At 39.8% G+C, this 16,809-nt stretch overlaps 1 protein-coding gene across 3 annotated transcripts in view; it reads right to left on the reverse strand.

Moving 5' to 3' along the window:
* Arhgap18 (Rho GTPase activating protein 18) overlaps nt 1-16,809 on the reverse strand; it is a 173,241-nt gene that overhangs the window by 68,817 nt on the left and 87,615 nt on the right. The window contains exon 1 of one of the 3 annotated variants that reach the window (XM_058581096.1): nt 7,131-7,223. The exons of the other annotated variants lie outside the window; for them this stretch is intronic. The gene's annotated coding sequence lies outside the window, so the exon portion shown is untranslated. Of the gene's footprint in view, nt 1-7,130; nt 7,224-16,809 lie in introns of those variants that run through there. 3 annotated transcript variants of the gene reach the window in all.

Genomic DNA, 16,809 nt, shown 5'->3' on the forward strand with positions numbered 1-16,809 from the left:
TTGTGCTTTCCTTCTCCAAATTTTCTTTGTAAAAATACTCTTAGCTCTAGGTCCAGCAGATATTTTCTCATCTGCTACTGTAGCCTTGCTGCTGGAAATTGCAGGTCGGTATCCTAAGACCTGGTCCTTTTTCAGGCTCATATTCTCAATGGCTCAATAAAACCTTTTATTTCAGAAATCCCTCAATCTCAATAATTTGGGTTTAACAAGATTATTTAAGACCATCTTTTCCTTAGTATATTTTAGATTCTGACCTGGTCCAACACAAGCAGATGTGACTACAAACAGCAGCCAGGCACGGTGGTGTACATCCGTAGTGCCAGTAGCTTGAGAGGCTGAGGCAGGAGGATAGAGAGTTCAAAGCCAGCCTCAGCAACTTAGCAAGGCCCTAAGCAACTCAGCAAGACCCTGTCTCTAAATAAAAAAGACAAAAAAGGGCTGGGGATATGGCTCGGTGGTTAAGTACCCCTGGGTTCAGTCCCCAGTACAAAAACAAAACCAAAAAAACCCACAAATAGTATCAAAGACCCATTAAGTATGAAATAAAAACATGGAAAAAACAATTTTCATTTGTAAGATATGGTTTACAGGTAGGGGAGGGGCTTTAGCATTTCAAAGACAAAAATATTTAACAAACAAACACAAACGTTTTCAATAAAAGCCATTGACCTTTGTTTAGGACAGGAACAGGGTTCGCAGGGTATTGAGACCTAATCCTACAAAAAGGGGAAGAAATGCAGAAAGTAGAGGGGGAAAAAATGTGTAAAATCATAATTTATGCTGTTCCTGGACATTATCACATCTACACAGTCATTGGCACACTGAGCTCAGGGAAATGCCACCCAGAGACCCAAATTTTAAGAGGAGTAAATACTTGTTCATGTTGGACTTTAAAAACCTGTCCTAGCTTAATTCTTAAAAGGGCCCAAATAGAACTTAACACCCCAGACTCCTACCCTTCCGAGTCTCAGACTTGCTGCCAGGCATATGCCAGCCTATGGCTCAACTGCTCTGTTCACGCCAGGCAGAATTTCCACTTAACCCAAAGCAAAGTGGCATCTGGTTCCCAAATGCCATTCCAAGTAGCAATGTGAAACAGGTTAAGAAGTTCAAAAGCAGTTGATGTCCTGAAGAGTTCCCTCCCTCGCCAAAGCCAAGGTTGGGCAGGATACAGAGATCTCAGGCTAAATTAGCATCCAGCTCCAGGCTTTTACCTCCTATGCACCCTTTCCATCCCTCTTGATCCCAGCCTTCCTCACTGTTCCATACCTGGGTGGATTCTCTTCTACACTCACACTCCACCAAGATGCAGAGGTCCATCAACTTGGATCATATCTTCCCAAAATGCTGCTTGCCACATCAATCTTTCTGAGCTCTCTGCTCTGGCCAGGGCTTCTGGGACCTCCCATCTCAGGAAGGTCTGGGACCCATGGCCCATGCTCAACAAGAAGGAAAGAGGTAGAAAAAAAGAACTTTTGTCTCAGAAAGCCATCACTTCAGAAGACAGAAATCAATAAAAGCCAGTTAATAGAGGGTAGAGCCTCTAAAGGAGAGCAGTGCCTCTAAAGGAGGGCAGTCAAAAGTTCTGAGGGGAGAAGATGAAAGGATGAAAAGTATGCAGGACCCTCCAGGGCACATGTCAGCATTTGTGCAGTTAATGCCACAGGTGGGGAAGCCAGCCCAGCTGATGGCATCAGGGACGGATCTGCCTTGGCTATCTTGCCAGGATGAGTCTACGGAAAGAGCTGTCAGATACTGCAAGACACAGAATGTTTTCCTGCTTTCTTTTTAATTCAGGTGGTGAAGGGTCAGCTGTTAAGAGTTCCCACCTCACAAATGACTATTTGCTGAAGTAGGATCCATAAAATACAGAGCTTTTATAAGACAAATATGATGAGCTTTAAGCACACTTTCATATGCCAACCCGTCTGACATAGGACTATTAATTTCCTTTTTTAAAAATATTTTTTAGTTGTAGTTGGACACAATACCTTTATTTTGTTTACTCATTTTTATGTGGTGCTGAGAATCAAGCCCAGGGCCCTGCACTTGCTAGGTGAACATACTACTGCTGAGCCACAACCCCAGCTCACAGACTATTAATTTTGTAATTGTTTTTCAGGGAGAAAGCTTCACTGAAAAATAATACATTTATTCATTGGTATTCTTTCTTTAATTATATTTGATCAGAATTCTGCATTTAGGGTTGGAGGGATTTCTTTGGTGCTGGGGATTAAATCCAGGGCCCCGCACATGCTAGGCAACTGAACTATACCCCCAGCCCTAGGTTTTATTTTTTAAAAATCATTATGATTATGGTTCAACATAAAACTAATCCCATAATATATACTTTTCTTTTTGTTTTGGTGCTAGGAATTGAACCGAGGGCCTATGCACATGCGAAGCAGGCATTCTACCACTGAACTTCACCCCAGCAAAGGTACACTTAAAAGGACAGTAGAATCAGAATCAGGTCAACACTTCAATGTTTTGGTGGAGTGACCTACATAACTTGGACTCTTGCTTGTTAATAACAAACAGACCACCAAGTTATGGTTCAGATATTCGTTAAATAAATACTGCCCCACCCACCTCCATTAACTGCAAGGTCCCAAATCCAAGGAAGCACTGGACTTCACCTCTGACTTCCAAGTCTGCATTCTGAGAGAGATTAAGCATGGATGAAAAGAACAATACAGAGTAGCACTGGCTTCATGCCCAAGGAGGGGGACAGATAGCAGGTGTTACAAGGCTCACTCCTGGCGAAACACAGGCAAAGGCAAGATGCCAGAAGTGTAAAAAACATATTTGTAGTCCAGTGAGACAAGGTAAGAAGGGAAATTCCAGTCTCTTGCTATACCTTGTTCTAATTTTATAAACCTCTCCCCAGAGCCAACAATGTCTTCCTGTTGTTCGATTCAACTTTATTTCCCTCTAATTTAAGCCCATTTCCTCTGAGCATATAAAGAATCAATCAGTGTCCTCTTTGTAGGGAAAAAGTTTTAGTCATCTTTCACTGCACTTTTGAGTTGGGCAATGAATATTACTCTTATTTTTTTTTTCCTCCTATATTTTTAAAAAGCAGCACCTCAGAAACACAACCGATAGTACGTGTTCTTATTGTCTTCTAAATCAGAACTACCTATGGGTAACAGCATATCATCTTTGTTCTGAAATGTTTCTTTTTCAGAATGGTTCTTGCTCTGCAAGGGGGAAAGCTCTAAGCTGGCACTGATTTTAGGTACCTGTTTAGGCCCAGGTGGGAGGTCCTTGGCACCGATAACAAAGTTAGAAGTCTAATCATAAAATGTTTTTTCTTCCTTACTAAGGAAATGAGCACTGCTATTAACTGCTTTCCAGGGTTTCTGCTTTCTTTTTCAAAAAGCCTTTGCTGATCATTTGCATTAATATTATGCTAATAAAAGTAAGGGGATGCTAACTAATTCTGTCTCTTCAGTAGTAACTAAGGATCAGAGAGAGATAATTTGCATGTTTTCTTGATTGGAGTGAATTGGCATTTAAACACTCATTGTCCTCATTTCTAAAAAAAATACTAATAATAATACATGTTGGGCCAGGCTGACAGAAGTAATTTCTCCAGAGAAACCATCTAAAACCAAAGTATTTCAAGAGACATTTTGCTTCTAAGTATGAATCTCAAATGACAAGGATGAGCATTCAAACACAGGGCAGCCATCTGCATCACAAATACATTTCAGTCCTTCTCTGCAGAAGGAATTCATTTACTGTTGAAGGCCATTCACTTCCACTGCGAGTGCTTATTCCTCAAAAAGCTTCCAAGTATTGTGAGAACAATGATTAAAAGAGGATCTTTCCATCTGTGCTGCATTAGTCTGCAAGGCAGCCCCTCCTGCAGAAACATTTTTTTTGCATAATTCATTGTGCCATTTTTAACCCTAATCAGTGCAGTGCGATAAGCAATTGACGGAGTGTGCCAGAGAAGAGACATTTATTAGCTGCCTCCTTAGCATGCACCTAATCCTCACTTGAGGCTATTCTCCTTGAATCATAGCATATGTACCCACATCTGACCTTATGTACACACGTCTTACCTCCTGTGGGTTCTTACTCACACCTTACTCATCTTTCTTAGCCCATACAAATATCTCAGGACAGTCATCCATTCATTTAATCATGCGATGCTGGAGATGGAACCCAGGGCCTTGTGCACAGCAAGGAAATGCTCTACCACTAGTTCCATCCTCCGGCCCCACACTAGAAAGCCTATTTCCTATGCTTTTATCAGAGTAGTCAGGGAAAGAGGATTCTAGTGGGAGACAAAAGAATTTGGCCTATCTCCAGTACAGCTTTTCCTGTACAAGCATGACAGAAACATTCATACTACAAAAGGACAATAACTCAAGTCTCTTCCTAGTCTCAAAATTATATAACTGTAATCTGTTAACACTGACTTTTCACCTTTAAAGCCTTAATTCAGCCTGCCACTTTGCCTGAGAGCAGTGCTGTCCAAAGGGCAAGCCAAGGTGGCCTACAAGGGCCCCTCTCAGTCCCCACCAACCCCTCCATAGCTTTGTTTTGATCCGTTTGTTATTTAAAGATCCACTTAAGAATGCACTGGGAAAAAAAAATCCATGATTATAGAAAATTGAAAAAAAAAAAAAACAAAACACGACTGCCTTAGGCACAAGTTTAACAAAAGAAAAAAAAAACTTTAAAGGATAGATTCCTTAAGCTTTAAACATTGAAAAGCCAGTTAAGTAGAGACATTAATGATGATAGGCAATATATGACTTTTGAATCAGCAAAACTAATGAGAAACTATGTGGGCAGCAGGGTGGAAGATGTGGATTGCAAGTCTTAGCCTAAAATGTAACACTTTCCATTTCTTATTTCTCCCTAGGTCATAATAAAATATTTTGTGAGTTTTATATTTATAGGCAATATCAATATTTGACACAGAGTAATCAAAAAAATCATCTCAAAGGTAATTTGAAGAACTAAATTCACTGGTAGTATCTTCACATAAACAAATTTACTTTAAAATCAATAATGCCTAAGAATGAAAACATAACTAAACAGTAAATACTTGGCAGTCTTAGAAAGCACAATTGAAGTGTTAGTGGAAAGCCTTTCCGAGTTCTAAATACAAGGAATAAACTATTATTTTAGAATAGTGCCAGCCAACGGAAGTAAAAGAAGAATATGAAAGTAATTTGAAGCTTCCTAGTCATCATATTTAAAAAAGTAGAAATAGATAAACATTAATGCCCATAATATATGTGAACTCAATCGAGCCAAAATATCATCATTGTAACATGTAATCAATATAAAAATATAATAAATCCTTGATAGCATTCTAAGTTCTTAAAATCCTACATGTCATTAAATGCTTCTAAGTATGAATCTCAAATGACAAGGATGAGCATTCAAACACAGGGCAGCCATCTGGAGCACACTTCTGGTGCTCAACTGCCACAGGAAGCTTGGCTGGGGCTACTGTACTGACAAGAGTGCTGCAGAGTGGACAAGGCTGTGGGCAGGTTTTCCTCAGAAGACCACTGACATACACCTTGATAAGTACAGCTGATGTAATTTCCTCCTATTAACATATGAAAGTTAATGATGTTTGTGTACAGAATTTTTTTTTTCACTTGAGTCAACAAATATTGAGTGAAAACTAACTTTACCCCAGCAGATGCTGAACATTAAAATACAGATGTGTTTCAGATGAGGTCGGCCTATAATTTAGAAAGCAATAAAGATGTGCAACTCCTGTGATGCCCCACTGCATGTATATGTTGGTATGGCTTTTCTCCTATTAGTCTACCCTTGGGGAAACTTCCTCCTTTCCACAAACCAAGGGCACCAGGCATTAAGGGCAGAATCTCAGACCCCACTTCAGATTTGCTCCGTCTACATTTAAACAATATCCTCAGGTGACTCATGACAGTTTAGGTCAGAGAAGAACTGTCCCGGGCATTCGAAAAATCAATTTCAAGAACTCATGAAAGAATTACTGGATGGAAGATAATTTTGGAAGCATTAGCATATACATGAGTGTTAAAAGGATAGGAGTGAAAAAGCTCAGAGAACAAGTTGACACAGGATAAAGGAATCTGTGTGGTGTGGAGGAGGTCGCCTGAGTACAACAAATGAGAATCATCATAAAAGTAAACAGTGGCTCTCTGGGTAAGTACGTTAAATAAAAACTAAACCCAGAAGAAAAGGCAGAGGAAGAAAAAAAGAAGATAGGAAACCTTTAAAACTAATGAAAAGAATCACAAGGATGACTCCACATGAAAGCTATAAAGTACCTTCTACTTGTGATTAAGACAAAGTCATAGCCGGGCACAGAAGCTGGAGAGGCTGAGATAGGAGGATCACAAATTCAAAGCCAGCCTCAGCAAAAGCGAGGTGCTAAGCAACTGAATGAGACCCTGTCTCTAAATAAAATACAAAATAAGGCTGGGGATGTGGCTCAGTGGTAGAATGCCTATGAGTTCAATCCCTAGTACCTGCCCCCCCCCAAAAAAAAAGACAAACTCACACATTTCTTACTATTCAGGGATGCCGGACAACAAAAACAAATTAGACATAAGCAGAGGCAGAAATTAATGAAAAGTTTAAAAAATGGAATACAAAATATCAATGTTTTGCTTGCTAATTTGTAAAATGCTATTAAAATAAGTGATGAATGTAAAATATTAATAGTTGATTTGATAAGATTATAGATTTTTTAAAACTCTTTCTCTTATAATCAGTAAAAAAATTAATATAAGTCAAAATGTATCACTTTTTTCTTTAAGTGAAAAAACAAAAAAGATACTGCTTGTAGTGCAGAGATAATCAAAGTGGAGAAAGAGCCAGAAGGCCCAGGCTCTGGGCTGGGGCTCCAGGGCCACCTGGCCTCAGGCAGGTCATCGCACCTCTGCACAGCATCGTCTCTTCAGCTGGAAAAGAGGGGACCCAGAACAAGATGTTCTCTTCTAAAGGGATTCCCAGCTGTGACTCTATGATCCAACTTGGCAGCAAGGCGAGATTCATTCATTCCTCCAAAATGCTCTTTGACAATAATGTAAAGACCATGTATAGCTTCCGTTTCCATGCTCCACCCAGCCCGCCCCAACCTTCCCAGCCCACCAGCTCACCCAGAAAATGACTTTCCAGAAGCTTTGTTCAGAATCCCACAACTGCTTAGAGCTGGTTTCAAGTCCACAGAGCAGCAGTCTGCGTCCGTTTCCCAGGTGACGCTGTCATAGCTTCCTTGTGTTGCCACCACACACACAAACACACCCACCCCCGGAACCCAATGCCCTTACAGCCAAGAGCCCCTCCCAGCACCCATGCAAGCTGCTGCTCCCTGAGGCATGAGACCCTCTGCATGCTTCTTGCTAGATGCTAAATGATTAAAAACCACTGGGCATAATTACTAGTCCATGTTAAAGCCTGAAAAAATTTTTTTAAATGGCTTTACTGTAGGTCACAGAAGCAAAAGCAGCAAAAGCAAGCTGTACTCTTTTATGTGGGGGCTAGTGCACATGAATACAAATATGGCAAGAGATCAAAGTGAGAGGAAAGGACAAGCTGCTCTTTCAGTGGTGCTGGCAGCCCAGTGTGAAGGGCCCATCAGGGCAGCATGCCTATTTCTCAGCTCCTCAGAACACTCGGCGTACACACACACACACTGTCCTTCTGAAGTGGGTGCAATTTGTCTATTGTCATCCTCTTGCCTTAAGTTATGCACCAATATGGATCTGGAGAGGTGTTTTTGTTCTTCCCATGCAGAGGTTCTTCACATTAGCTAGTGAAAACTATCACAGCATCTTGTGTCATAAATGCTTCCCTCTACAGCAAAGCTGCTGTCAGATGGGCTCCTTCAGTGATCCCCAATCCTACATGCAAGCCTTCTTTCTGCAGCACTGCACAGGAGTCACGGTACAGTCGTCACACATGCAAAGTCAGCTGTTTAGTTAATATTGGGAGATCCACAAGATTCACGTGTTGCTGCACCTTAATCAACTCGTACTGTTCCAATACAGAGACGTACACTAGACTAAATCAAATGTATGAATGAGGAACAGCCCTCATTAACCCTGCTAACTTTTCATTCCAACACATCTCAATTGCTAATATGAGATCTGAAAGGCTAAAATCTTCTGGGAAAGGAGGAAAATTCTCATGCTATGTGTCAAATATTAAGTTTTTTAAATTTATACTAGCTAGTTACTCTATTACAAAAAAGGAGCATTTGATCAATTTATCAAGAATTAGGATAACAACTAGACTAGGATATAGTTACCATTATTACCCCCATTTTACAGATGGTATTTTCCCCATCTGTAAAATGGGGAAAATGGGGCATAGAGAAATAAATCAATGTGGCATAGAGAAATAAATCAATGTGGCCTAGACATCCAGGATGTCACCCAGGCAGGGGGATTGAAACACGTGCTCTTAGCCTCTGTGATAAAAAGTTTGGCAATCTGTTCTCTAAAAGGATAACTCAAGTTACGATGAAGTTTGGAGCCAAAATCACTAAGTCTGATCATTCTCCAAGCTTCATGGCGGGCTCACTGGAGGAAACACAGCCATGTCATGTTTATCAGTGTGCTCGAAAACATCAGTGATAGATACTAGCAATCTAATCCTTTTCTCTGACGACACAGGCTTTGTTTAGAGATAAAAGAACCAGGTTCAAGTCCTGCACAAAATCCTCTGTGCCTTTTTTTGCACATGCCTCAAAGCCCAGCTCTAAATTATTCAAATGTTAATATGGCAAAGTAGAAAAATTGGCTAATTTTCTTAATCACATCCAGGTAGTTAATACTCACACCAAACCTCTAAGAAGGTCTCTGGACTTGTACTCAGGAAATGGTCTAACCAAGTGTGCTCCATTAGGACAGATGGTATTAGGACAGAGAAAACACATTACTCTTCAATGTTATCACCAGGGTCATAAAGACAGGCAATAAATACCCTTTTATTGATCATTATTTTCCCTTTGTGAACTTTGACAGCCCAACCCACTGATCCTTGGGATGGTCCAAAGAACAACTAACCACAAAGGTACCACTTCACATGTTCTCCAACATATTTGTGCCTGTTGAAATTAATTACTCCTTTGGAAAAAAAAATAATTTAAAGCAGTACTGAGGATTGAACCCAGAACCTTCTGCATCCTAGGCAAATATTCTACCACTGAGCTATGGTAGCAAATACACTACTACCAGCCCTTTGTTTTAGAGTTTATTTTGAGGCAGAGTCTCCTTCAGTTGATGAAGCTGGCCTCCAACCTGTAATCCTCCTGCCTCAGCAACCAGAGTAGCTTGGGATTACAGGTACATGCTGCCACACCCAGTGAAAAGGGTTATTAATACATGCCAATGTCAATAGTCACAAGCTAGGAATCTGCAGCAGAGACCTGGCACACTGAAGTGTTTTGTTTGGCAAGCAGAGTGTTTTAAGCATTTTTACATGGGTTCAACCATATTTTTCTCTTGCAACGTGCTTTTCTGAGAAGGTAGCAGATGGGCAGGGCTGGGAGTGGAGATAGCCCCATTGAATATGGGATGTGTGTCCCAGTTTGCCATAGCCTGCCTTGATTTTGTACTAACCCTGTTGAGTATCTGAGTTGTGGTCTCTGCTCTACTGTATTCATATTATGGCATTAAAATACCATGAACCATTTCAAACCTATCACCATTATTGACAAGTGAATTCTTCCATAAAATACATCTTACTTTATCAGGAACACAACAGAGCATAGAGACAGACCTGGACTGGGAGGCTGGGTAGCTTGATTCAATCCATTCCACTTTCAGTAAATGGCAGTATTACTTTGATCAGACTGCCTATTCTCAATGGATCTTGGTTGTTTCCTCATTGGTGAAATATAAAAGTTGGACTGTCTACTAAATTTTTTTTTAATCCCCCTCAACTCAAAAGTCCTGAAAAATCCTTCAAACCCAGATCATGTAAAAATATGGAAATTTTCTCAGGCAGAGGGACATTAGTGAAGAGAGGAACATGAGAGGTTGGGATTACATAGATTATCCTGATATCACTTCCACAAAAATCTTAAGGCCAGTCATTGAAACTCTAAGCCCTGATTTTCTCACATTCATTCATTTCAAGGAAATGATTTATTGAGCATTTCCTAAATGACCAGCAAATTCTAAATGCTGGGGATTCGGCAGTGAACAAAACATTCACTGTTTTCACAAAGCTTAGAGTAGCAAAGCCATGGAAAATTAAAAAAACAAAAAACTCATCACTTATCAGGTGGTGAGAAGTGCTGTAAGAGTAAGTCAGGTGGGTTAAGAGAAGGGATGGAGTTACAGATGGGAAGAGTTCACCTCTCTGACAAGATGGCACTTGAATAGAATTGATTGGAGGTTGGGGAGGAGAAATAAGTTCAATCATGCAGATTTGGGGGGTATAGACTATTCCAGGAAAATACCCATTGTGAAAATTTAATGATGTGATAAGCAGAACTCCTGGCAGCCACTGGCATTTCTTAGGAGCTGTGATAAGCTCCATTCCTCCAACCTCCTCATTCCCCACTATCTTCTAAACACTTGTTTGGCTTTGATTGGTAAAAGTAGAGAGTGGATCTCTATGCCAAACACACCAAAGTAAAGTTGACCGAGGATCAGTAAAACTTCACCTTGAATTACACATTCTAAGCAATGGCAATCTACACCCATCAAATCCTGTCTGATAAGAGCCCACATCTGACATTAACTGTTTTCCAAAAAAAAAAAAAAATCCTTTTATAATAAAGTACTCCAAAATACATACAGAAGTTAGTATTTATGATCTGCTCTTCTTGGAGTTGGAGCAGGAAAACTCAAGTGGTTAAGATCACAGTCTGTCGAAAAAGACTAGATGGCATCCCAAACCTGTGTGCTGACTGCAGGACATTGACTGAATTCATCACCTCTGAACCTCAGCTTTTTTTTTTTTTTTTTAATCTGTGAGCTGAGGACTGAACATGTTACCTCCTTTCAGGGTGAGACTTGAATAAGACTATGTACAAAACGTGTACAACCTCCTTGGCACAGAGGAAAGTACCCAAGGATATGTATCCATTTCTCTCAGGGTTTTTCATTTCAAGTTCCAAAAATTAACTCTGATGAGGCAGAAGAGAATTTTCTTAAAAGCTTACTAAGTGGCTTACAAACCACATCCTGGAATGGACCAGCAGCCTCACAGGGCAGTAGATGCTGCTGCTCACACTACCAATGCCTATAGCAATGGTCACTGGCTCCTTTTCAGTGGTGGTGGTGGTGGTGAGGGGGAAGTTCTGCCTCCTAGCAAGACTAGGAAAGTAGACAATTCCCCACACCAGAAATAGGTGCTTATATGGGGACGGCCAAAAAGACAAATATCCAAGCATGCCACTACGACAACATACAGAATTCATAGTAGTCCCCCTCTGGAGCATCTACTACTTCTCCCATGTGACTTCCCTCAATAAGAATTCTCCTATCCTCTCCATGCAGCTCAGCCCCATCCTGGTGACCTCCCCCCCTTCTGAGAAGACTTCCAACCTGCATCCAGGGCCTCCTCCCTTCTCCAGCTAATGTTCCTACAATGCACCTTATTATATCTGAGTGACATCCCAACTGCACATACCTATATGCATATAAAGTCTTTAGAGAATACAGGGTAGAAATTAAAAACAAATGCATGGTGACGAATAATGCTTCTGAGTTGGCTAATCATTTGTGTGTGTATATCTCTTTCTGCAAATGAGGTTTTAGGTCCCTGTTGACAGAGAACACCATTCTCTTCTGTATCTATTAGAAGCCTTTCTTGTTCAATACCTCCTCCTTTAAATCCAAAATGAAGTATAGTTTTATATTGAGGATCAAATATTTAAACTCATATCTATAAATATTCCTTTGCTAAGGAAAATAAATTCAAACACTCATGCAGAATATAGAAACTGATGAGTGTCAATAAACTTCATGACACTGAAGTACATGCAAATTATACCAAATTATTTTAAAGCCCATTTTTACCCATTTTCAGGTTTTTTAAAAAATATATAAATAAAATAAATTCTCTTCCTTCCTATTCTAGAAAGTTGACTATCCTACACTGCCCCAAGGGGGGGGGGGGGGCTGGATGTTTTGTTTTTTTAAACACAGAGAAGAACATCCCCATCTTGTGAGCAATATTCCTCAATGTTTTCAAAAATCAGGGTAACATTCAGAACAGTGGCATCTCAATACTTGCCAGGGATAGACAGATTTGAACTACAATCCCTATTTGGTTAACAAGCCCAAAGTTCCCCCTTGCCTTGAACAAATGCTTTCTGCACAGAACACTTAAATATTTGAAATAGCTGAAAACCAACAATATTGAGTTAGGCATTAGCCAGATGTATGTGAGAAGATATATCACATATATTTTAATACATGAATATTTATATATCAAAATGACATGAAATATGCCACTATATCAAAATACAAAAATATAAACAAAATATATATGTATAAATATGATTCAAAATGCATATAATATATAATTTTTTTAATTCACAGGTACCCAAGGGGGAACACCTCTCTGATGGGTTCTCTTCCCCATGAGTAATGAATTCATCCAATTCAGGAAATATTTATTGTATCCAGTGTCTATTAGGGCCTCATCTATTCTCCTCAGGTCAGGATCTGCCAAGCAGAAGGCAATAGATACATGGAAGGCAAAGAGAAACTGACAAGAACCTCAGTGGTTCCCAGCAGGTTCCTGCCCAAGGGCAAGAGGCTGAGAATGTCTTCCTGGGCTCCTGGCCAAGGGGAGGAAGGTTATTGGACATTCAAAGATATGCATGGACAAAGAACCGAAAAACAAGATGGGAGAGGAGGGTGATGAAGCAACAGGAAAGCAAGGGGAGGAAGCATCCCTGGGCTCTTTTGCACCTTTCAGAGAGGGAAAGGAAGAACTAAGCATCTATCAAGAAAAGTAAAAACGGACCGGAACAAAGAGGCTGACAAAGTTCCAACTCTCTCCCTCTGTACTGCAGAGGCCCTTGGGAATGCAAGAAGTCTACGACTTAGAGAAAACACAGATACTTAAAGTTCTCTAGCTACTACCTGCCCTCCTTTTGGAATTATTATGAAACAGCTTATCGAATCTCGTTTGTGTGCATCTCTCACTGAAATAGTTCTCTGCAGAGAGAACTCTCTTTCTCAAGCCAGGACAAGATGCAAACCCACTGACTCCAGCCATAATTTATTTCAGAATGACCTTTATTGAACACAGTTATCACTGACTAGGAAAACACATGTTATACAAATGCAGTATCTTCAACCATCAGTCCCAAACCATCAGTTTATGGAAATAGTCATCAAAAAATAGGGAAAAAAATTCTGTGATGATGATTCTCATCATCTCCCAATTCTCCTCCAAATCTCAACGCAAACCACAAGAGCCATGAGTATAGGCGCAGCCCGTTTCCTTCAGTCCCCAGGTTCTGCAGTCTGAGGTTCCAGACCCCATGAGCCCAAGCACAGCTTGCCTCCTCCTCTGGCTCAGGCTCTTCTCCCATTTCTCTTTTGAGCACCTCCCTCTGGTCCAGCAGTACTGAGTATCCCACACACTTTTCTTTCCTCAAGAGCCTGGTCTCTTGTATGTAATTTTGTATAACGTACAAGGGGGAGAAATGAATGACAGTAGAGGGGGTAGAGAGAGAGGAGGGGAGGGGAGGGGAGGGGAGGGGGAATAGTAGAGGATAGGAAAGGCAGCAGAATACAACAGACACTAGTATGGCAATATGTAAATCAATGGATGTGTAACTGATGTGATTCTGCAATCTGTATATGGGGTAAAAATGGGAGTTCATAACCCACTTGAATCAAAGTGTGAAATATGATATATCAAGAACTATGTAATGTTTTGAACAACCAACAATAAAAATTAAAAAAAAAAAAAGAGCCTGGTCTCTATAGGTCCTACCCTATTTAACGCCCTCCTACTTTCCTTAACCCTACGACACAGCAAACAGACCTTCCTCGCAACCTCTAAACTCCTACTGCCTTGTGCACTGCTTTCCTGATTTATTTACCAAATGTCCCTTTAAGTGATCGAGTGTGCTACTGCAGGGAGAATTGCAGGTTTTGAAGTCTGACAACTCTGCAATTTGCTGGATATAGAATTTTGGACAAATCAACCTCTTTGCATATCCATTTATTTGTTAAATGAATAATAATACCTACCTTGCCTGGTTGTTAAGAGAATGGAAAATTTTTTACATAGAAGGACCAAATAGAGGTAGAGCATCCCTAATCCAAAAATTTGAAATCTGAAATGCATTAGTGCTCAAAAATATTTCAAATTTGAGGGCATTTCAGATTTTCAATTTTCAGATTGGAGATGCTCAACCTGGAACATCTATGCAAATATTCTAAAATGCAAAAAAATTCTCAAAGCTGAAACAATTCTAGTCCAAAGCATTTCAGATAAGAGATACTCAACTTGGGCTACATGGAAGATAACACAATAAATAAAGATCATGATTCCAAAAAACAAAATGAAATAACAATGTGACAGCCTACAGTTTGGAGAAGGGACAATGCCATAAGTGGCCATACTCTGTGCTGTGGGCTCCTTGAGAGCAGATCCATTCCTTTCTCTTCTCTGTTGACTTAGAACTCCAACCGCTACACTTAGCATCTACCAAGTACTTTTTAAAGGCCAATAGAAAAGACTATTAAAATAATATGCAAAATAATATGTACCAAAATGTTAACAAAACTATCCTCAGGCACTGGTTTTGTGGAGAATTTATTGTTTACTTGTACTTTTCAGTATTAAAGTTTTAGAGTGGACAAACATAATATTTAAGCTAAACATTCACTATGGAATGTCACTTAGCTCCCAATTTCTGTTACACATTGCAAGCAGAAATTAAACTAACAAATTTTTCCTTTCCATTTGGCTTTATGTCCATTTATCCTTTCATACTTAGTATAAATGTATGAGGAGAAAAATTCGAGATTCTCTAGACTGAAACAGGGGTTTTTTATTGAAACTCCCCTTAAATTTGACCTCAAAATATCCCCCAATAATTTTATTTGTGACCCTAGTGAGCATTAAGGTTAGATATCAAGTACATTATCTGATCTAAAATCAATCAACCTTAAAAAAATAAACCTAAGAAATTCTACATAATAGCCAAATGGATGTCTCATTATCTTAATATTCCTGCTTTCTCATGGTAAACGTCTATAGTTACTTTCATTTTTAACATTTTAAGTATTCTTTAAGATAATTAGGTTAAAAATAGAAGATAGAGAAATTCTCTAACTCAAAACTGATCCCATATCATGGCAAGATTTTCCCCAAGTTTCGGCAGAGAACATTCATACTAATGATGGATAATGGTGCCATCTTATAATGTAAAAGGCAAAATAAACTGTTAGAAGAAAGGGATACACTTGTGGGTAGCTCAGTTATTTGAAAAATAATTTATACCACCTACTTCACATCAAAAGAATCATCCAGATTGAGCTGGAAAAAAAAATGCAGTCATAATGCCTTTTTTTTTAAACTGCCTTCCCCACCACTGAGCCCTCTTCTGGCTGCTCCTACTTCTCTGTGGACTTTAACCAGAGTGCCCCTTGGCCCTGCATTGGCAGGAACTCAGCTCTCCTGAAGGGCCCAATGTGCCCCTCCCCTCCAGACAGATCTCAATTTCTTCAGGCTTTCCTGGGTTCATAAATGGCTGGTTTCTACCCATTTCCTACGCTGATACTCAGTCTTTAAAAGCTTCCCAACATAGAAAACCTATCTTTACACATCATGACATTCACAGAGCTGCAGTACTTTGGAGATGTCAGGTGTTAAAAATCTTAGAGACCACCTAGTGATGTGGTTCTCAACCTTAACATACTCACTTGCCCTTAACATATCTCCCTTCACTTTTCTGAAGCAAAGTTCAGATAATTTATCTATACATAGTTAGTTACATGTGTACTCTCATGCCCTTTGTCATAACATTGAGGAAAAATTAAGGGCGATGTAAAATAAAATTTCAATGAGCTCTTGCACTCTAAAAGACATGCAATGAAGTGGTCAACTGTTTATCTACTGATAATGAACAAATTTACACAGGGAAAAAATAAAATCAGAAAAATTACTAATAAGAAATACTGGTCTTCAAATTCTAGATCTGAGTAGCTATAGAATCTTGAATAAATTTTTAATGTTCAAAATAAATAAAGAGTGGGGAAGACAGGTGGCAATTAGAAAACAAAAAAGCCTGATTTAGGATATGCAGAGATGAGATTTATTTGTATCTGATATCCTTTGAGAATGCCACCCGAGTCATCCAGGACACGAGATAATTCTCTGTTTGGCAGAGCTGTCCTGAAACTGTAGAACATCTAACACAGTGGGACAGTAAAACATGCCCCCACAAATTTCCAAAATGCCCTTTAGAGGGCAATATTGACCCCACTGAGAAGTACTGGTCTAGTTCAACTCTCACTATTCACCCCATTTTGCCTTTGAGAACATAGAAGCCCTGAGAAATTAAGTAATTACAGTCACAGCAGGTTACAGAGATGACACAGCTGGTTTCAGCATCTCTCCCCCTCGGGCTTCTTATCCCATTCGGGGCTCAGAATTTTCACCTTGCCCTCTACAATCATGAGCCTCCCAATTTGAACATCTGACTCCCTCTGACCCCACCCCAGGTGCATTCTTCCCTGAACACACAGGCCAACTTGCCTCTCCATTGCATATCAAGCCTCACTAACATGCTCGCTGATGGAGCCTTATTAACTCAAATCACAAAGATCTCCAATTCAGCATTCCCCT

The sequence above is a fragment of the Marmota monax genome, unplaced genomic scaffold (genome assembly GCF_021218885.2).
Source record: "Marmota monax isolate L192 unplaced genomic scaffold, Marmota_monax_Labrador192_F-V1.1 WCK01_AAM20220418_F8-fsc00030, whole genome shotgun sequence".
Classification (NCBI taxonomy): Eukaryota; Metazoa; Chordata; class Mammalia; order Rodentia; family Sciuridae; genus Marmota; species Marmota monax.